The sequence below is a fragment of the Dermacentor albipictus genome, chromosome 10 (assembly GCF_038994185.2).
Source record: "Dermacentor albipictus isolate Rhodes 1998 colony chromosome 10, USDA_Dalb.pri_finalv2, whole genome shotgun sequence".
Classification (NCBI taxonomy): domain Eukaryota; kingdom Metazoa; phylum Arthropoda; class Arachnida; order Ixodida; family Ixodidae; genus Dermacentor; species Dermacentor albipictus.
The window spans coordinates 10,347,228-10,370,624 of NC_091830.1; the positions used below are offsets into that span (position 1 = coordinate 10,347,228).

Here is a 23,397-nt window from a genome sequence, read left to right on the forward strand (position 1 = left end):
GTGTTCATCAGATTCGAAAATGTTGTTCAGGAGCTCACTCGACACACGCCCTGCCTCTTCGAGGAGCCAAGTGCAACTAACACTACTCCGGAACAGGTCACTGCCAGTTACACTACATATATATGAAGGAAGCAGTTCGCTTAATCCGGTGTTGAATAATTCGAAAAAACGAAAGCGCAGACGCACGCAGGGAAGCAGATACAAACATTTAATTTAAACGTTTCGGCCGGGGTCTGCCCTTCATGAAAATTGCGATTGCAAGCACACAGGGTTCAATTCATACATTCTTCTCTGTAAGGGCAAAATAACCAAAATGTTGGCGCATATGAACACAAAGACACGCATATTGAGCCACTTGTAGAAGGTAAGGCTGTAAGTACTATAAGATAGAAAGATGGAGCTAGTGGAATTTAGCGGAAAGCGGGGTGGGGGCGACATGTTTGCATAGGGCATGCGAGGGGTCGCAGGTGCCTGAGGAATGTTTCACCGTTTGTTTGGAGTACTGCAAGTTTTTTGAGACTATTAGGAGGGTCCCGCACCCCCACTTGGTTTCGTCACGCCCATAGTGTGACTTACACTCAGCCCTGAATTCCGTGAACAGCATTACACAGCATTCGTTGCACCATTGGCATTTTCGTGATTGCGGGCAGATTGATTTTACGCAATGCCTGTACGTGTTCGAAAAATAAAATAAAACAAATAAATGAGAAAAGAGGAAACGGTGAAGTAATAAATATCAACATATAACAGGAGGAAGAGGAGGACGAGGAGAATATAATTTATTAGAGATTCTTCTCGCCTTTAAGTTATGTTGATGCTTACTAGGAATGGAATGAGAATGGAAACGTCAAGCCTAAGGGTTAACGTTTATTAGTAAGGAATCACACAATATAACGGACATCCACATTGCGAGGTCCTACGTATTCGTATCGTATGGCGGGAGGAGTGGTGGTCTGTGTATGCCTTGCGGTTCGATAATGTATTGATTTACACATATATTGTTCTTTAGTCATAGTCAATTACTGCATTGGCAATATTACTTGCCTTTAAATGGATTCAGCAGTGACTCAAGAGGCCCAGTCACTCCTTCCACCAAGTCCGTCAATGGGCCCCATAGCTGCCCTGGCTTCCATTGGTTGCTTCGGTTGTCTTGATTTCCTTGGCCGCCTCGGTTGCCTTGGTTCCACTGATTCCATGGGTTCCATTTGTTACTTTGGTTGCCTTGGATCCATAGTTTCCAAGGCTTCCATGGGTTCAATATATCCCATGGGTCCTGGTGACCAGGATGTCCTTTTGGTGGCGTATCCGTCGGTGTCGCAGTTGGTGGTGGCGATGGCGGCGGTTTGGTTACATGCTCCCACGAAAGTATGGAAAACGTCACTGGAGCGCACGTCGGATCGTAAAGGTCGTACTTTGGGCTAGTGCCGCACAGTTCATCGTAGATGAACTAGCAACCTTCGGCTTGTTGATGTATTCCGTCGAAGCTACGCCAATAGGTACATCCATAACCTGTGTGGAAAAGATTTAACATAACATATTTCTACCGCATCCTACCTTAGGGCGGGAGTTCTGTGTAAAAGCTTCCTCAAGAACAGCTTATTGGACACAGCGCCTAACCCCGTGTAAAAACATAGCAAACTTAGCAGAAAGTGTATCAGTGTAGAAGTGGCAATAGCCATATCCAATAATATAACAAAGAGAATACGCAAAGAGAGGAAGACGCACATAGCTCTGGCATTCAACTGATTGAATTGATTCGATTTCCACTTTCAACTGATATATTGATTCACCCGCGCAAGCTCACCCTATTCGCATTACATCTCCTAAAGTCAAGTTCCTTCTCTGATGCCATGATTGATGGTTTTGACGCACAAAGCTCAGCCAGCCGAGCTCTCAGCTCTGCTTCCATAACGTCTCTGATTAGCTGGTTACGGTTCCCCCCGTCAATCATTGTTCTATGAAAAAAAGATGTCTCGCTAGAATTTTGATACGTGTTGCGCCCCAGTGAATTTGTTTGTTTATTGTAATTTGCGTGTCCAATCTCGCTCATGTATTCTCATGCAAACTGCGATAAAGGTCAGCGTGTCTTGTTTGCGCGTTATTTATAGTCGGATACAACTTTAGAAAAAAGGGGAGGCCCCGCCCAGATGACCGAAGCGGCGAAGTCACCGGCCGTCCGGCGCATGACGTCGGTACAGAATGCGCGCCCATTGGTGCACCCGCCTCGGAGGAGTAAACGCCCCCTTTTTTCTAAAGTTGTATCCGACTATAGATAGTCTCATGAAACCTTCCATTTCAATTGTAACGAAGCATTGAAATGCACACGATGGGCTGTTGCTACACTATAGGGCACGCATGGCGAAATCGTGTTCAAAGAAACAGAGCCACGTATTGACAGAAAACTCTTGTACTAAAATTCTTCGTCAAAGAATATGTCAGGCAATCCTCATGTTGGACGCATTATTAGGAAAGGCGGCTGGGCAATCACAAATAGTACGTACGAGAGAAAAACTTTGAATTCAGTCTCAGGTCTTTATTTACTTATTAGAATATTTTCTAGGCACAAAGGCACTATAGAAAGGTGTGTCATAATTGAAAAACAAAGACATATGTACCAATAAAGTTTTAACAGGACGTGTTGTTTACGGCTGTTCCGAAGCTTGCAATGCCCGGAATACTGGCGATGAAAGCAAGCAGTTATCTGCAATCCAGACTTCTTCTTTGAAAAAGTAATCCTAGCAGAACTTTGTTCGAAATCATGGCACGCCAGTTTGAAAGCTGTGATCACAACGGGATGACCTGTACGACGGACAGGTTATAAACTGTTCATTTGGACTGGCGTTGAATATGTAGATCTTAGGAAAAAGACACAACCATGTACATTCACGACATGATGAGAGTTCAGGTATACTAAGCGTAAGTTTAGTAGACGTAACACTGGTGTAACAAGAATAATTGGACAATATAAAACAAGAAGAACAATTTTGAATTCTTTTAATGAGTTTTATTTAGTGCTGCTAGCTGCGAAACAAATCACTTGTTCGAAAATTTCCAGCCACCGTTCCTAGCATATTATAGTAGGGAACTCCAAAGACTTCGTAACTGTTTTTTTTCTGGATTGTGATTTGTTATATGGGAATTAGAAGTTGAATGAATCTGTAAGCTGGCACATGGAAGAAGTGAAAGGAAATAAAATGGGACTGTCACTTCTTGGATTCTTCTGCCCGAGAGGAATAATTAAGGTGGACATGCACCGGCAAGATTATTTGCAGATTTTTTTTTTGCTGCGTACAAAAGCCACTCTACAAGAGATACTCGAAAGGTGTTATGTGATACCTTTTTAACTCACCGTTATTAGCATACGGGTGTTGCAGTACAATGCACAGTTGACAGTCTATAAATATGACGTGCACTTCCACAATGCTGTTTACTGTAATAGAAGTGGGAAGTTTTTTAAAGACGCATGGAATCGCTTTTAATGGTGCGCTGTGCGATGCGGTACCACTTTCTAAAATTGCACCGGGAAGGGTGATAACGATTTTCTTTTTCAATGTGATACCGTACTTTTGGGCATTACGACCGACTCTCCCGAATCTTGTTTCACAACTACGCCAAATAAGCAAGAAGAAAAGTCTCGTCTTCCGTTAAATGAAAACCACATATACCAGGGGTGTGATAGCGCTCTATGTGATTAGCTCGCAAACTGATTGCATTGTCAAGAAAAACACAGTAAAGAGAAGTAAACCTAAAAACGGACTGTCGTAGTTAACAGAAACGTTTTCACGAGTCACGTTAAAAGGTAGCCCCGAAGCATTTGAAATCTTTCGCCATGTAAATTAGCTGATACAAAAGACTCAGGGCTATGGTCTGGAGGTTTTATGGGCCCCGCGTGGGCAAGAGGTATCAAAAATTTTGAAATGCAAAAAATATACGCATCGTGATTTCTCACACATCGTCTACTACACTCTGTAACAATTAGTGAATGATCTGCGAGGCCCAGGAATCTCTTCAGACGTCACCGAGTCTACTGACAACAAAGAACTTAGGACTTATGTCATTATACAACTCAACGCTGAAATGCTTGCGCATTGTGATAGTCATTAAAGATCAACTCGTCAGTCTGCCGGTTGGCAGTATTCGCAGGCAGAGCGTCCTTGCAGATGAGCGAAAACGGAAACTGACAATCGATTGCTATCATGAACGCACTTACGCAAAGACAATTCTACGAACGAGCACGCAATATTCTTTCGCAGACTAATGTTAAACTGTCAGGTGAATCGCGAAACTGGAGACATGACGAGAAAGTGAATTAGGAGGATGAGAACCAAAGTGCTCAATTTTTTTTCCTTAAGCGCGGCCAAATGCAGTCAACAGACCATGAAGCAAACGAAAGCATTCCGCAAATTATTTCTGGTTTGAATTTGAGCGTAGAAATGATACGCAAAAGGGATACTAAAAGTGGACTAAAAGACTACTCGCCGCCAAAGGAAGCTGACGTCACGTTCTCCGCGTTATTACGCGTGCGACCGAGTGGCTCAACTTCGGCCAATGTTTCTCGGCAGCCTCACAATGCATACAAGTTTCAGTCGATAGGATTTTATTTAGGTGTGAAATACACTGAGAACTTTTCCTGTCAGGAGGCTTCAGTATGTTTGCAGTAAAAGCCCGAACATTCGCAATTCCGCATGTTGCGAGCCTTCGGTAGCATAACAACGATGCCAAGTGTTCGCGAACGTGTGTCAGTGCTGCGGAAAAATCTATCAAGGATATTATCTTGGATTTTCTTTAACAAGGCAACGTTCGGCCATGTGGCAAGATTATTCCCGCACACATCAAGCAAGAGGAATTTATTTCATATAATCGCTTGGCGTGTGTATTTATACTGCACAGCTCAATGGGATCTGAATATATTACCCGTTAATGCACCGACCATCTCACATTGTAAAAACTGGAAAAGTCAAAGGAAATACTTTCTGTTTCCCAATTCCACGCGCGTGCGTTTAGTGTATATTTGCTGTAATACATTGAAAATACTCACATTCATTCGTATCAGTGATTATTAAGTTCTTGGCTGTATAGTTCCAGGAAGAACCAAGCATGATCACGTGGGTTCTGAAATGAGTACAATTTGTTTAGGAGGCATACATGTTTTTTTTTTCAATAACATGCATCACTATAGATTACCCCTTACGCGCTTGTGTTTGGATCGATTCTTTTGCCGCCGGGCATTGATAACTATGTGCTGAAAATGACACTGTTTCCTGAATTCTGTTAGTACGATAAGGTACAGCTGTTTGACACTCCCTTGTACAACATAATACTGTTTGGTTTACTGTTACATTGCGAACGTAAAATACGACGTGAAGCTTTAACATAGTGTAACAGCTGTACGCAAGTTATTTTAACCAATTCACCGGCATAACAAATAACAATAATAATATAGAACGCATAGGGTCTCCTTATTTTATCAGAGCAGGAAAGACACACCCTGAAAAGGTGTGGAAAACGACTGGCGAGCCTGCAAATAGGTGGTGGGACATTCACTTTGCTACGCTGCCTACAGCATAGTACAGCATATTGCGAAGCAGGCTACGCAGGAGTTAAGTTCTGTTCCATGTCTCGGCTATTTTCCCCCAGCTTTTCGTTTGTTTTGTACGTAGGTTCTTTAGTCGCTGAATTTGATTTTTGATGATTGGGATAGCCGGGGTTTCGGTGGCCTAGTTTACTACCTGCTCATCATTTAATAAACAATAACAGCACGAAGTCGTCGTTATCGTTGGTGGCGCCAATGGTGGTCGTGATGGTGTGAATGCACCTCGTACATTATAATGTAACTCGCGATAAAACGCTTGTGGAGTGGACTTGGAACGTAGCGAGAATTTTCGAACGTTACATTTCCGCCTCTGATACAATATTATTTCACGCAAACGGCTCCACCGAAGCATGTAGCAGTTGCCTTTCTGTACAATTTTAAAAGCGAAGAATTCTTCGCGAGCGATCCCGTAATGTTGTGGTAATGGCTGCTGCGGGTGCTGTCCTATATTGCGCGCAGAAAAGAAAACCTTGCGATGCATTATACATTTCATTTCACCACAAATATTAATGCCTTAAAGGCGTTTCGGATGCATACATTACAATATCATAGCGCATACCGAGATTAACGACTGAGACTAATCAAAGATTTTGCACTTTTTAAGAAGCATTGGCATTACTTCATGCCAATGGAACGCACCACTTCTTCAGTCGCAACCAAACTTCACACTTTTTTGTGGAAACTATATAAGCAGCGTGGGCCCTTGCTGACGCACGTTTTCAGCGCAAATTCTTTCTCTTTTCTTTTACTAAAAAAAAAGTATTCCTCCTTGTGATCTTACTCCACTGAGGCCCGCCGGAATATAAAACCGCAGAACATCATGGCGGTAAATGGAACACTATTTGTAACAATTCAGAAGACCACACAATTCTTTAGGGAAAACGTTTTTTTCAATCGATCATTATGATCAATACAGTGGAAAACTCTTATCGAGGTGCCCATATTTTGATGTAAGATCTGTCGGGACCATCGACAGAACATCATCGTGTCATAGACGTGTGACCCCAGGTTCTACCTCGTGATTGTGATGCAGATACGAGTGTGGCGAATCGCGCATGCGCTGCATATGGTATTTATATTGAAGAAGTAGCCGTCATACTAGGGGAGACTGTGTCAGGCCTGCACAGCAAGAGATGTAGGATATAGCCACCTGTGTATTTGAACAGTTGCCCTAATTTTGACTTAAATCCATTTAATTTCAAATATTATTTTCTAAGTATTGTTTTGCGGTTGATAGGCCTTTTATTTCTGGTGCTTGAGGCTGGGCAACGTACTGCCCCAGGAAGCCGTACTGAAGTGTGGGCGCTTCACATCCTATGCATGATTTTTTTTAAATCTTGGAGTCATTTACCAAGCTGGTACATGGGAAAATGTCATACGTTCACAGATAGCACTTACGTGTTGCAATTTCCACTTAGCGAGAGGTTCGCCGTGGCATATTCGGCGCAGAGTCCAAGGTCATGAAACCTGATACATTTTATACTTCCGAAGTACACGTCGTCATAAAAGTTTCTGTACACGAGACTCCACTCCATCTTGTCAAGTGAACACTGTTCATGGGGAGATTATTATATAAGGGAATTCATGAAATGGGTTTTGTAAATTGAATAAACATTTACAGTACTTGATAATTCACTTCGGCATAAACAGTGTCATCATCAAAGATTGAGAGTTTGTGTACGTCTGATTACGCGCAATTGCCAAGTTCTCCATTATGATAACGGGAAGAGATACAAAGGCTTGGACTGAAATCTAAGAAGAAATGTTCATACAGGGTGCAATTTGCAGATTGCAGAAAGCAGGTGTAACGTCTATTATTGGGCCGTGATAGCCCTTAGCAGGAGAGAGGGAGTAGGATCCCGCCTGTGATCCGACGTGCGACTAATAGCACAAACAAGCACACGTAGCAAGTTTTCCGCAGGTTCCAGCAGTTTCCGAGAAGTTTCAGTAGGCTCCAACATGTTCTAGCGCGCTCCCACAGGTTCGAGCACTATCCCTCCGGTTTCTTCAGGTGCCAACAGGATGCAAGTTCCAACAGGCACCATCATGTTTTACCAGATACCAGCACATTCACACATGCTCTGACACGTTCTAGCAAGCGCCGTCAGGTCTTTCCAGGTCACGACATGTCACAACAGGTTTCGGCAGGCTCTGAGAGTTTTTAACAAGTTGCAACACAAATTAACAGGCTTCGACAGATACAAATTGCATCTGTCACTTTTCCTAGGGTCTCCACAGACTCCCACAAGCTCCTACAGGTTCTAACATGTAACCGCACATTACCACATATTTTCACTCGTTGTAGCAGTTGCGTCAGGTCTTGGATGTCGACAGAAGGTTTGAGCAGGCTCTAGCAGGTCTTAACATGTTACAGAACACTTATACAGGTTCCAAAAAGGTTCTAGCGAGATCTTGAATTGTAGCGTGAAGTGACATGGACAGAGACTAGAAGCAGACAGGACGAGTGCCAACTCTCAACTAAATTTTTATAGAAACTAACAACATATATATAAGTGATTGCAAATACCGCAGCATATGCACATGACAAGGTCTAAAGACATCATTTGAACATATAAAGAGGTAGGGAAGCCAACAACAAAGAAAACAACAAAAAGACACTACTTGAGATTAACACACGTGCTGGGCACATACTGGAATTCGCATTCTAACAGAGAATGATGCGTGGCTAACGCGTCTCTCCCAATTTTTTTATGTGAAATGCCTGGATTATTTCCCGTGTGGTTTGGCATTTGTGTCTTGAAAGAATGTTTGTGTCTTAAAACAAAGGTTTACAACTGCAAATGAAACAATGTGACGCTAGATGTGAACCATTAGGGTTGTTAAGTGATTGTTTGTGTTCTTTTAGTCTAACATTAATGCACCTGCCGCTCTGTCCAATGGATGTTTTCCCGCACTTCAGTGGAATCTCATAAACTATACCAGTGTTACAAGGCACAAAAGGGGACACATGCCTAACGCCACAGTCATCTTTTCTTTTTTTTGCCACCCTGTTCAAGTTTCCTGTTCATCATAGGGCACATGATAGACAACTTATGGGGGGGGGGGCGAGAAAACTGCATTGACGTTATATCTATAGACCAAGTTCCGTAAACTATGGTATAACCTATGTACACAGAGGACTACAGCAAACATGTCACACCCCAATAAGTTGCAACGAGTTCCCGCAAGCTCGAACAGGTTCTAACGAGTTACAGCACATTCCTACAGTTTTCGTCAGGTTCCAGCACTATTGTATCATGCTTTGCCAGGTCTCAGCAGGTTGCAACTGGTACCACATGGTGCCCGAAGGTTACAGGAGGATCCGTCATTTATCGACAAGCCTGAACAGTTCCAGGGAGTCTATGCCACGTCATCAAAGTGCCCGCTCTAGATGGCCTTGTTTTTTGTGCCCGTTATTCTTTTCGCTAATTTACCATAATTATAATGCGAGATCAACTAGTCACAACATTTTTTCGATGACGTAACAAAGCAAATTGTTAGAAAAATGTATCTCATTTGTGAACTGTTCCCTACTACTGTATTTTCTTGTTTTACTTATTCAGCTATCTCAGTTTTATGTGATATTGCAGTATAAAAGAAACAGCTGCCATAGAAGTGTTTTTTCCTAATAACAATCGGTAGGGACCCTTTAACAAATTTCTTGGGTCCCAAAAGTGTGTACTTTGCAATTTTATACGTTCATTATGTTAAATAAACCTTCAAACTTTCAAACAGTTAGTCTTCCTGAAGTGCATCTCTGGGTGCAACAGGCTTCAACAGGTTTCAGAAGTTCAAGTTCTTACAGCTTCCAGGGCGTTCCCACAGGTGCCGACAAGCAACAGTAGTATCCGTCAGGTTTACCTTGGGGTTTTTAAGTGTCCAGAAAAGTCTCAGCGTGTCCCCACATGTTCGAGCAGGTTCCCACAGTTCCCACAAAGCCATTATATTTACAGCACAGCTCCTACACATTGACAGGTGAAAGAACGCGGAACAAGTGCTGACTATCAACTGAATTGGTGCCGAAATCACCAACATTTTCATTCGTAAGTACTTTTTGCCAATGGCTGGCCCACTGCGCTTGTAATGTCCAGCATTAAGAGTGGCTGGACCTTTCTCTACTGAACAATTCTAGTGTAAGAGCTTATTCTCGTGAATATGGTACCAGATCCTTTCTGGCTACTTGTGCGGAGGAGACATAGTGGACATTAATATAAGATCATGATAGCTTTCACTCAAGCCACACAACATGGCCTCAAGATAGCTGAACAAGTATCGCTTTAAATGAACTGATCACGAAGAGAGTGCGTTAACGAAATGTGTCTTCACCGTGCTGAGGTCCTGGTAGTATTGAAGTGTAGCATCAATTTCAGGGTAGAAGGGCAAGTCGGCGAACACGTGATGCATTTGCGCGCAAAGTAGTGTATACAACGAAGGCAGCATTCTGTGTCCTTTCGTGGGCCATCTGGTGCGAAAAAAATCCGCTATCTTCCTTTAAAGCGGAAAACTACCGGAAGTATTAAAAATTGTTGCCTGGTCCTAGGGGCGCTTCAGTGAGTCAGCTAATTACTATCCCACGCACACACTATCTCGGTACGACGTCGAACATTAGCTTTTTATCAACGTTATTTCAGGCGGCTAAAATGAGTGTATGAGGCCGCCGGATGTACAGCATGTTATTTTTTGGAATGAAACTTTACGAGTGTGAGGACTGCGGCTAGTGCCCCTGTGGCATGCCTGGCAATATTTCGTTTGCGTCATAATGGCAACTGGTAATTTCGACATGTGTCGTCGGCACGAAGCACACCGAAAGCTTTATTGCAATGCACTGCAGTGTTAGTATTATTGGTCGTACGTTTAGGCTATATATACTTGAACATTGCCTGGGACAATGCTTTCGATACTTTGGAATAATATGCAAAATGATATGTGCGTAATGTGGCTGCGTACTAATGACCTGTCCCAGAGAAAAAGACATTGCAGCTGAAACCATCGAAGATTATCGCAACGTTAGTGGTAACTTTCCTGCGCGACCTGCTGCATGTTCCGACGACACTAGTGAATCACGATACATTACGGGCCCATCAGCTGACATACAAATTGGCGATCTCGCTGAGAAAGACACTGTCAAATGGTTCGACGACATAATATGTCTTCTTCGAATCACTGCACCCTATAGTGGAAACTGCGCGTCAACCTTCACTATCCTCAGTATCCTGGCTATAACTTCGTTGCATTGGTTATCCATAAAGCAGCCGCGCTCAAGGTGGAGGTGCCTGTTGCAAATGGGATTCTATAGATTTAATATATTTAAGACTACATGTCACTCATTCCACCTTGGCGCATCCATCACGGGAGATTCAACATGAATGAATAGATGCCATCATTACACACAGCAGAACCAAGCTCATTCGGACACATACCTAGTGGCACATACATACGGTGACCCAAATTGTCTACTAGGCGAGGCACTGGTCGACGGCAAGGTTTCTATTCGGGAACATACCTAGTGGCCCGTGTTGTCTGCTCGGCAAGGCAGCGGCCAGTACCTGCCTAGTGGCCCAAGCTGACTGACCTCCCATTAATCCCCAGAAGCGTGCGAACAGCAAAGCCGGGGGAAGAGCTTGAGAAAGATAACGCTTAAAAATATCTTGGCCGGAGAAAATCAAAGCGCAGAGTAAGGGCGAGCAGGCGCAGCAAACTGTCACTGAATGTGACGCTCCTGAATTCCCAGTTTGTAAATTCTTATAACTCATTGCTGGCGTCAAAATATATTTCTTTTTAACGCCAGCAATCAACTATAATAGAATGGCTCACGTCTGCCCATGAGTCTTTTCCACAATGTTGTGAATTGTTCAAAGGAAGCTTTACCTCGGGTGCTCATATCTCAATACGTGTAAAAGGAGAATTCGTTTTTCTCGGCAACCACAGCACTAAATTTAACGAGATTCATTGCATTTCAAAGAAAAACTTAAAATCTGGTGACTGTTGGTTTTGAATGTTTGATGTAGATTGTCAATTTTTTGTTACACCTTAGTCAACATCGGAAATTTTTAGAAAGCGAGACTCTGAAGATTACAACTGTGTCTCTCGGCACTGAAAAATGATATTAGAATTCTGTGATATCATCTAAAGCGGACAAAATTGATATGTTACACATGATCCTCAAAAATTTAGTAATATTGAAATACTGCTTCTCCAGAACCATTGTACACAACGTAACCAGTTCAAGATACAAATAGACATATCAAATTTGTCCACTTTGACTGTTCTAATGAATGCCGTTTACAGAACTGTGATAGCTGCGCTGATGCAGAGGTATTAATTTGTAAACTCAGCGTTTCTATTTTGTCCAACCTTAAAATTTTTGAAAATGCTTTTTTAAGGAATCAAGGCTCCAAATTCAAATGAGCTTCCAGCAGTCACTAGAAGTTAACTTTCTCTGTCAAATTCAACAAATTTCATTAAAATCAGATGAGTGGTTATCTCAGAAAAGCGTTTCTGCGTTTTACATATATTTGAACAGGCCGCATTGTAGTAGGGCCCGAGCTCAAGCTTCCTAAGACCCGGTCCATGAAACCCAAAAAGTTCCTTGCAACAAACTTCACATGAATCGGCGCAGTGTTCTTACGGCGATAATTTTCCGCCACCTGAAGGGATGCCTTAGAACCCACAATTTGAGTTGATTGATTCTCACGGTGATGATGTAAGCCTTTATCGGCTTCCGTCGAAAGCCCCTTCTACAAGCCCGAAGAAAAAAGAAAATAAAGATAAATTCGGATTCGTTTACTACCATGGAAACGTAAAGCAAATTGTAAACTCATCGCACATGACAGCGGAGTCAAAGCGCATTGAGCAATATGACGGTTTTGGTCGCTAGAACGGCGTAATACGTCATGCAATGTTTTGCATGGATCACGCTCATTATAACATTGGCTTCTAGATAATCAAAAGACAAATGTGAGTTACTTGACTTATCACGATGAAGCAAACGCGCGGAGACCTGACACAGCTTGATAACACATGTCTGCTTTCGGACATCCTCTGGAAGAATGTTTTATGGCGTAGGCGGTGCTTTTACGCCATATCGAAGCCCCTGTGGTTATTGCGCTCATTCGAGAATTTTTATGTCTGCGACATATGAAATATTATTTCTTTGCGAGCCACAGCGAAAAGGTAGCGCCATGCGATTGTTTTCACCGCCATTCTATTTTATGTGCGGATGACATCCGGCTGCTAATAGAGTTCAGTAAACTCGGATGGAAGAAAACAAAAAAGAGAAAAAAACTTTGTCCAGATTCCACGCGTTGTGGGAATCGATGTTAGGGACGCATTTCGCAAGTGACAGGCTATCCAGCATTGTTTAGGGTCCCACAAAGCGATACCAAGTGGACCAACGTACTTGCGCAAATTGAGTAGTTGTCTGAGTGTGGGTCGGGAGCGTACGCAAGTGTGATGACAACAGCGTTTTCCCAAGTAAGGCGCGTGGGTAGTACGGTTGCAAATATACAAGCCATTGTACTATTACATCTTTCCGTTCCATGCTACTTTAGCAAGCTGATTTGCTGTAGAAGCAGCATTACTCAAATATAAAACGAATAGAAGTAGCCGTTGAGAACGATACGACAAAACATTGCACGTTGGTGACTTCATAGATTCGAAGTGGGTGGCTGTCTCCTCGAAAGCACCGTCATGTGTTCCCCGCTGGACCGTCGTGTGGTTGCAGCGTGATGAAGAAATCGCTTGATAATATGCCTACGAAACCGGTTTCGCCGACCCGCCACCAACACGGCCATCGGCGATCTGCCTGTTGGCTCAGTGTGACAGAGGCGCCGACACTACAGAGACCGCTGCCACGGCAAGCCAGCATACCAAGTCGGAGTCGTGTCGGCCTACTGGGCCCGGTTGTTTACAGAACATTTGCAGCTTTTGCTTGACTGCCTGCCTGTGCGTCATCCTTCCCGCGTGACATTATAGTGGAAGGAAGCGGCAGGCGGTGACGGCTGTCAGGTGTAGACGGTGGACAGAGCCAGTGCTCAGTGCTGTGGTGCATTGGAAGCAGTGGCTCACGTATATGCGAGTTTATCGACAGCCCGTTGAAGCCCCATTAACGAAAGGTTCTTCTTCTGGACAGGAAGCGGACAACAATTACAGCGCCTCTCGGGAGGACAGCGACCTTTTCTCCGGGGATTGGGTGAAACATAGAAGGAGACGAAATAAGGATCGCCATTATGGTCAGCCTGTTCTTATCCCACGCTTACCAACAATATTCGCTCACCATGACATTGTCGTCAGCGTCCTGTGATGAAATTGGCTGCTCAGCGCAGATAGGTTGCGTCTGGGGCCGAGAGTAAGCGCATTTGGTCTAAACAAGTGTGCAAGACTAAGAGATTCTCTTGTAGTCAGCGTGTTGTAAATTAAGTTGAAGCTAGAGACGAGAACCATGTTTGGTAGGCGTTATTTATTTATAGTTACAAAAGGTATTAGCGCTTTCTTATTTATTCATGGGGGTCCTGCATTATTCATGGGTCCTGCATGTCACGTCAGTTCGGTTGCATTCACGCCAAGGTGCATTAATGTAGGATTAACATTTCACTTTTCTTTTTCTTTCTTGAGCATCAGTGGATCCCCACCTTGGGAATATTACTAGATTGGTACTACAATACTACAGTGAAGGATCGCCACGTTCAGACTGTTACTAAAGTATGAAAGGCTGTGGCCAAAAGTCCAGGAGTTCCAGCTTCTTGGACCACTATCTCCACGGCTTCCGTGAATTTGGCAGAAAAGGATGCACGGGCGACAGCAGTGGCCTTCTTAGGGGCTTTCACAATCGGTGCAGCGGTAGCCACAATGACCACAACCGATTAGATGGGATCCACGGGTGTATGACGAACGTCTCTGGCGTGCACTTCGAATTGTACTTCGGGTACTTTGGAGTTGTGCCACAAAGTTCATCGTAGACAAACTCGCAACAGTCAGCTTGTTCCTTTATTGTGTCGAAGCGACGCCAGTACGTGCACCCGTAACCTGTGTGCCGAAAAGAAGATGAAGGTTCTGGTAAAGAAACAACGCTTCGGCTTACATATACAGTACAAAATTCGTTAAAAATCTTTAATAAAACACACACTATTTCCCTTTAAGGCAACAGTGCTCATTTCATTATTACAGAGCAGGGGTGCGCGAATATTAAAAGTTTGCAAACTCAAGAGCTCATTATTCGAAGTGGTCCAATATCCATTTCTGTCCAAGTATAAGAGATAACTGCAGTTTCTGGGCTAACATCGAGAAAAGCGCTCCAATTGCACGGCATGTAAGCTGTCAATGTTCTGAATTAGTCAGCTGCAGGGAGGCTGCACTTACTGCGTAGTGCTTTTCAAAAGCCTGAAATAGTTACCGGCTGGTCAGTAGTTTCCAGTCACTCAATAAGGGTTCGTCAGCTTCAGGTAGCTCACGGACCTTTCTTTTTCGATTCAGGCAAACAGTTTAGTATGTAATAAACCCCACCATATTGGTACTTTTTCAAGATAACGTGCTGTGATGTACTATTAAACTTCGATAATTGAACAAACTACTGTAGCTGCATCTGTTGAAATGATGTTCCTGTATTTCGTTTCTGTTATTGTCACGGTGCACTTCATACGAACAGGTTGAATTTGTTTCTTGTTTACAAGCTCTTAAGTTGACCACGCCCAGTTCTCTGAATGGCACAATATGCATCGACTTGTAGTTTTTGTCGTTGTTGTTCTTGTTGCCTCTAATACGGCATGAGGTGAACAAGCCTTCTTTTTCGTTAACCTTATTTTTCTGAATACGCCTCGCACAACATTTAAATTTGAAATAGACGAGGTAATATTTGGAAAGGGATCTGATATTCTTCTCGAATATTTGTACACGATTCGAGATGTTCGCTCTTGAAATATTCCCATTGTGCAGGTATGCCATTGATGACATTTACTTGTATCCTGCCTCTTCACCACCATTTTGGTTCGGGTTATGTATGCGTACTTTAGCCCTGGAGTTTTATTAGCGAGCTCTTATTGCGCAGCGTTACTCAAGGTACTCTTCTCTCAGGAGCTGCTGAGGACAGTGTTTATCGAATTCGAATTTCTTTTTGTCCACGTTACAAAGAAACAGTTCGGCTGCAAAATCACAAGGAAGCTGAGTGGGCGCACCATCGGGTTTAGGCCAGTCGGCTGGGACGTCTTCGCTACCTTCACATTAGATATTGAGAACTTGATGTCAGATGCTGGTGATGCCCTTGAACTCAAGAGCGACGTTTTAACCATCAACTGCACACGAATGTTGAGTTTCTGTCCTGTATATCGCGTCATTGTCCTCATCTTTTCTCACTACGATTCTTACTCTTTTTTGGCTCATAAGTTATTTGAGGACAGCAATTCCGCTTACCAGGGCCCGCGTAAGCGTAACGCGCAAGCACTGCGGCTATTGCGGCGAGCGACTGTTGCTCACCGTTAGGACAAATCCATCTGAGTGGAGGGGCCGGAATAAGTGAGCCAAATCTTTTAGTGTCCTTGTACAATATTTATCATGGTAGCAAGTGCACAGTGATCAATGTCCTTGTTCTCAGTCTGTGCCCGGAAGAACACGGACCCGCTGTTACTGGAATTCATGACTTTCTAGTAGATACCGACCTCACGCAGTTTTCTAAATAGAAAATCAATTGTGAGTAGATCCATCATCTAACTTCGTATTGCACACTCACGTTAACTTCCACCAGTTCTGATTTTGTCGGCAAAACGCACTGTCAAAATCTTACACGTAGTTTGCAGTGATGATGTGATTTAGTATGCGCCGTCTGCCAGATTATTTTCATCTAGTGAATGAACAGACGTCCACGTGTTACCAAGATATCGTGGTGTCATTATTGGTTTAGGAGGGCACACCTATGTTATGTAATGTTTTAGTCCTCCGATATATTTTTCTTTCTGTATTTTTTCTTAATATATTTCATAGTAAACTGCATTCCTTTTATTTTTTCGGGACAGCTGACCCTTCGGTGAATTATTGACCCATGCTTTCGTCGCTTAATAAATGAAAGCATAAAGTTCGCAACAGCTACAGAGTCAGTGATTTCCATATCTGTTCCTCTTTGATGTTTTGTTTTGTGTTTCTTATTAGGGCGCACAACTTCCCCCGCGTGTTTTTTGTGTAAGCTGGACTAAAGTAGTGTTTCAATAGTTTGGAGATATAACGCTCTTTTACAGCAAAGCTGTATCTAGCTACCCTGTCGCTGTGGTAGCTGTCCGTCCATCTACTTGTCAAGCCGACCCGAAAAATATTTTCGCCTCCAGTTTCTCGCAAATGCTCTTTAGCTGTGAATAGAATGCAGGCATAACTTCGAAAAAATTACACTGAAATTTGCCGCTAAACGACTTTATCACTTTGCTGAGTTTCAATTGCTTGTCAAAATTACTTAGTTGACAGTGAAGTGAACGTTACAGAATTCCCTCCTGCTGCCAAGACATGGCCGTCTACGGAGGGAATATGGTTATAGAAAACAGGCTGTAACACTTAGTTTAATAAAACTAGCCCAAAAAGTATGATATTACAATTAGGCGCTAAGGGAACTTAACAGTATGCCGAAGTTCATCTACTTTTCGTAATCACGCAGTTCACAGTGAAGGTGTCAATAATGCAGAATTCTCGTGGTGCTGTCCATTCATGGGCTTCTACAGAAGGGAAAGGGACAATCCTATGTTTGTCCGCTAGAATAAAACTGTAGTCCTTCCAAGTTTCATTCAGCTATTTAACAAGGAAGTATACTCAATCGCAAATGACCAAGAACCGTGTTTTGTTTTGTGCACTCCTTAGACTGTGCACCAGTCAATGCATATCATCGCTCGCGTTGAAGGTTGAAGGTTTATTTCCGCAACTGGTGTTGCGAGGACAGCCAGGGAAAAAGCTGTATAGACAGCTTGAGAGGTCCTGGCTTCCTCTTACAGTGCAGCATTGACGGCGGCAGAGTACAACAAACAAAACGTGAGGAGAAAAACAAAAAAAGCAAAAAAAACACGTACGTTTGGTACAGAGAATGAGACATGCACGTTCAGTACGCACTACATTGTACTTGTACAGTACAAAACTACACGAACATTTGGGGCAATTCTTTCAGAGAAATATTATATAAATCAATATTCTCGTAGCAGTACAAATGATTCAGAAGTGTCGGTAAGGTTTGCTGCAACATTTGTTTGCCATAGTTTGTGCGGCATTTCTTAACATTCCAAGGTTCTGTTGTGCGGGTATCATACACAGTTCTGCTCTGCTCTAACCCAGCAAGTCTAAGCAAGGAGTCATCATTTTTCATCATGGCGAGTTTATATTTATAGCACAGTCTGTAGTTATACATGGACTTAATCTGTATAATGTTGTGTTGATGGAAAAGGCCTGCAGTGTGGAAGAAATACGGCACTTTACATGCAATGCGTATAATACGTTTTTGTAAGACAGTGAGTTTGTTAATGTTTCCAGCTGTTGTTGTTGCCCACACCATACATCCGTAGTTGGCTATGGAAGAGAACAAACAGTGGTAAAGTAACAAGTTAACTGATGTAGGAAAATTAAAGCAATTGCGGCGCATGATACCAACTGTTCTGGAAAGTTTCTGAACTACGTAATTAATATGATCATTCCACGACATATCTGCTGCAAAGTAAACGCCCAGAGTTTTCACAGACTGCACAAATTCTATTCTGGTATTGTTTAATTCAATTAGAGGAGGTTCAAAGTGTTTGTGACGTGGGTGAAACATGACTGCTGCAGTTTTGCTAACGTTAATTCTTAAGTGATTATCAGCCGCCCAAGTATTTATTTCTTTTAAGGTTTTATTAGCTCGATTTGCGAGATCAGCAGTTGAAGTACCCGAAAAAAAACAAGCTGGTGTCATCTGCGTAAATTATGTACTTAGCAGTGCTGTCGATGTGGACAATATCATTGACATAAAGAACAAAAAGAAACGGACCCAAAATGCTCCCTTGCGGAACGCCGGAAGCTACCGCTTTCAACTGGGAGCATTCACCGGCAATACTAACAAACTGAGACCTATGTCGCAAGTATGAGGAAATCAGCGTATGGGCTATGCCTCTAATACCGTAATGATCCAATTTTTTAAGCAGCACAGAGTGATTAACAAGGTCGAACGCCTTTGAAAAATCTAGAAATAATCCTAGTACCATGTTTTTCGATTCAAAATTTTCTAGTATGAATTCTTTTTGAGCAAGGAGAGCTAACTCAGTAGATCTGTTTTTACGAAAGCCATATTGAGCTGAAGTGATAATGTTGTATCTTTCAAAACAAGATAGTCGTTTAAGAACAACTTTTTCGAGGCCTTTAGAAAACACAGGTAAGATGGATATCGGGCGATAGTTTCCCATTACATTTTTGTTCCCTTTTTTATATATTACTATAACTTTTGCCCTTTGCATAAGACGCGGGAAAACGCCGGAAACTAAAGATAAGTTGAAGATATGGGCAAGGCAAGGTGCAAGAATGTCGATAGTAAATTTTATGGGCTGTATCTGGAAACCTGACGCATCTGTAGCTTTACTATTATTGAGTGATAAAAATTCTGTAATTACTTCATTTACTGTAACCGGCATTAGAAATATTGTTTCGCTATTTCGGGCACTCATATTAGACAGATTTACATCGCTGTTTGATGTGTCCGCAAAAGAAAGAAAGTAGTTATTAAAGGCATCTGCCAGGTCAGCACCTTTTAATTCAATCCCTTCATAAATAATTTTTGTCGTCGGTTCGGAAGAATTACCAAAGATAGATTTTAAAACCTTCCAAACTTTTTCGGACTGTCCACCAGTTGAATTGAATCGGTTATAAATATATTGCTTTTTAGCGATGCGAAGTTGCTTTGTTACGAAGTTCCTAAATTTTTTGAACGTTTTCAGCGCTTCAGGACACCTACTTTTTAAAAACAGTCTGTAAAGTTTATCTCGTTTTCTTATCAATTGCAACATATCTTTGTCGACCCATGGTTTTCTACTTTTCTTTGATTGGGAGAATTTCTTCAGTCGAAAGGAAGCATTATAAATGTCAGTAAATATCTCTAAAAATTTTTTGTATGCTTCATCAGGGTCGGTTTCCTCAAAAACATGTTCCCAGTTAAGAATAGATAAGCGTTCCTTGAACTCGCATAACGTCTGATCATTTATAACTCGATAAAATGACGTTTGGTCCGGTTGTCGTTGGGAATTCGGAGTGAGATTGACAGATATGAAAATTGGCATGTGATCACTCAGAGCATAAGCGATGGTGCCAGATTTCAAGCTATCTGTTTTGAAGTTTGTTATGAAGAGATCTAAAAGTGTTTCTGATTCTGTCGTAATCCGTGTAGGTGACATGATGACATTTTCACAGGAGTGAACGTTAAGTAAAGTATTGAACTCGATTGTTGTGTTATTATTGGCCAGCATGTCAATGTTAAAATCGCCACCTAAAATTAACTGATAATGGTTCATGTTAACAAATTCTAGGAATGAATCAAGAAATAAAAAAAGCTCAGCAGAACTGCTACCCGGTGGACGGTAGCAGACAAAATATCCTTGTGCCAGACTTGACTGCCAAGACTTCATAATGGGGCGTGATACAAGAAAATTCAGGCAGCATTTCCGATTCCATAAGATTCGAAACTAACATTGCAACACCACCTCCCCTTCTTATGGATCGGTTCATATAGAAACACTTATACGTCGGTACAACATAAACGTCACCTTCACAAGTAAACCACGTTTCCGAAAACATAACAACATTGAAACGAGTTTCCACTTCGCCGAAAAAACAGTCAAGTTCTTCTTGCTTATTTCGGCCAGATCTGAGATTAACGTGAATACAAGAACAGCAATGAGGATTATCAAGCTTAATGGAACTATGGAGGTCAGAAAGAGGAACTAATTCAGTAAAAAGAGACATTGAAGAAAGAGTGCCGCGTACTACCGCACATTACTGGCCTCACAACTGGTCTAAATCTGCTGCACAACGAATGACAAGCGCAGGATCGTATTGTTTCCTTCTAATGAACACTTTTCCATTCCGATGCCAAGCATACTGGTACTCATTTTCACCTGCCCAAGCCTTTGTATAGCGCAACAGCTCACGGCTTTGACGCGTCATGTTTTCAGTGACTGAAACATCCGATTGAGCATCTCTTAAGGCTGTCCGCTTTTGAAACCACATGTCACGAGTTAAGAGCTTTGAAAACCGTACAATAATCCCGGGCACCTTGCCTGGCTTTGAAGGAAGTCTGTGCACAACATCAACGTCGTTCGAAGTGAGCTCTGGTAAATTCACAGATTTTGCTACATCATTTATCTTTTCCATCAGATTCTCATCATTAGTCACAGGTATGCCATGCACCTCAAGATTCAGCTTCCTATTTCGCCACTCAAGATCGTTCACAGTCATTTTCAACGACTCCACATCATCAGCGTCGACTCTGGTCTCAAGGGCACTGACACGTTTCTTTAAGGAACAAATTTCTTTGTCATGTTTCACTTGTTGCTCAAGTATATCATCGTATTTTTTTGACATTAGTTCGATGGATTTCTTCACTTCATTGACTTGGTCAGGCAGGCCAGCAAGAGCATCAAGTTTTTGAACTATGCCGGCTAAACAGCTAGCTAGGTCAGGCTGCGTACTGGGTGCGTCAGAACTTCCTGCGTTTGTTTTACGACAGTCTGGACATCGCCACGCTTTGCGACCTTTCTCGCCTTTTCCCTTATATGTTGACGGAGAGACACCAGAGCAATTGCCGAGATGGTAGGTGTACTCACATTCGGTGCACTTGATGGCGAGTCAGTCACTTGGCAGACATTCTTTGCAGGCAGGGCATGTCTCCGGCATATTAGCCTTGGTATAGCTTATGCAACATACAGGCTTAAGATGGGAAATCTTTCTACTAACACTACAACTGAGAGCACGGTAAAAAACAAGGCAGCAGCGAGCAACACGGCAGCAGCAGCGGTGGTGAAAGAAAATGGCAAGTAAGAAGGTAGGTTTTTCACCAACCTGTAAGGCGAAAACAAAGCAGATAAGGGGGCGTCCGATCACCACCGTCGCTGCTGCTCGTGTGACCCGTTTACAGCTCGGCCGGCAGAAGAGCGGTGGCGCAAAAGTCTGTGACGTCACACTTGGAGCTGTCCTGAGGCCGGGGCAGCAGGGTTCGTCGTTGAAATCTGTAAGGCGAAAACAAAGCAGATAAGGGGGCGTCCGATCACCACCGTCGCTGCTGCTCGTGTTGAGGCTCGGTTTAACGGCCACCAGCGTCCTATACAGACTGCTACCACCAGTGGGCGTTGTGTGTTTTGGTTAGGTCATTGTCGCCTAGACCACCTTATTATAATAATAATAATAATAATAATAATAATAATAATAATAATAATAATAATAATAATAATAATTTATTATCAAATCTGCAAGTACAAGTACGGAAATCGGGTTCGTCTAAGCCATCACAGTGGCTTAGGCTTATTATCAATAATAATAATAATAATAATAATAATAATAATAATAATAATAATAATAATAATAATAATAATACATAGATGCATGGATTGACGTAACACACCACAGCTTCACTGCTCGCGCTTCTTCACGGAGTGGAAGGGCTGCTGATTTCTTTTTCAGCACGATTTATGTGATGGCCTTCAGTTATGGTCGTAAGGTGTCAGAGTTATGCTTAAAGAAATTGTTCTTCTCATACTGTTAGCCGACGATACGAAGCACTTACTTCAGCAGAAAGGGAAAGCGGGAGAGTTTGCACATGTTGGGTTGATTCAAGTTTCACAGGCTGTCCAAGCTAGCCTTGTAATGCTACAACAGGGAACCCTGAGCCAAATTTGTGAAGGCTTTTTTCTGAATTGTGCTTTCCTTAAAATGCAATCACTTTTAAGTGAATCGGTGATTTCATACAAGGGAAATGTGGGTGGAAATGAAACGTGATCTTCCAATCTTGGGTCTCTCCTATCGAGGAGTAGAAGCAAGTTAGTCATGCGCTCGTAAGGTTATTTTGCAGATTTTTTTTTCCCGTTAAGGAAGGCATTTTGCAAGAAATACTCGAGATGGTGTAAAAACCTTCTTAACTCACCGTTATTTGCATAAGGGTGTCGTAGGACTATACACTTTCGACAGTCCCTGTATATGACGTGCGCTCTCGCAGTAATAAGTGCTGAAAAAAGAATTTAGGCTTTTGTGACTAAGCAGTCAATAAAATGGCGAAACTGCTGCAAGAAACAAAGAACAGCGTCTAACATTTTCTAATAAACTTGTTACCGCTTCTTAAGAGCCAATAGAATAACTGATAATATATATAGTTTCTGTCCCTAACGCAAAGGCGTAATTGCTTTGTCCTTTAGGCTTGAGGCAAGAGGGAGGTGGGAAGGGAGTAGGGAATTCCAGGCAGCCGCATTTCCTCTGCATTTTTGAGGCAACCAAATACATAGGTAACGTCATAGAGCATGTAAGGTGAGTTCTTTATTGAACAAATGGTAATTCGTCATCTATTTGAACGGACTGTTTCCCCGTTAGTCTAGAAGATAAAGTGATTCGCAGAACTCGATTTGTCTGATAATGCATAGGGGAGTTACTTGATTTTCAACAATAAGATATAGAAAACTTGTTAGCTGCATCGTGCTCTGGTTGTATTACGCACAAAGGTGCTTCCCCTTTTGAACTACCGGGTGTGGTGGCGTGGTGGCTTTGACATTCCTCCGCTATGCCCAAAGGCGAGGGATGAAATCCTTGCCGCGGCGGCTGCATTTCGATGTGGGCGAAATGCA

The 23,397-nt window shown here is 42.5% G+C and overlaps 1 long non-coding RNA gene across 1 annotated transcript; it reads right to left on the minus strand.

The window, feature by feature from the left end:
• Positions 1-759: 759 nt before the first annotated feature.
• LOC135917898 (uncharacterized) lies at positions 760-21,826 on the minus strand. Its single transcript, XR_011508978.1, has 4 exons — positions 21,394-21,826; positions 5,039-5,112; positions 3,350-3,430; positions 760-1,509 (listed from the first exon to the last, which is right to left on the minus strand). It is a non-coding gene; the product is annotated as an uncharacterized lncRNA (long non-coding RNA).
• Positions 21,827-23,397: the final 1,571 nt, after the last annotated feature.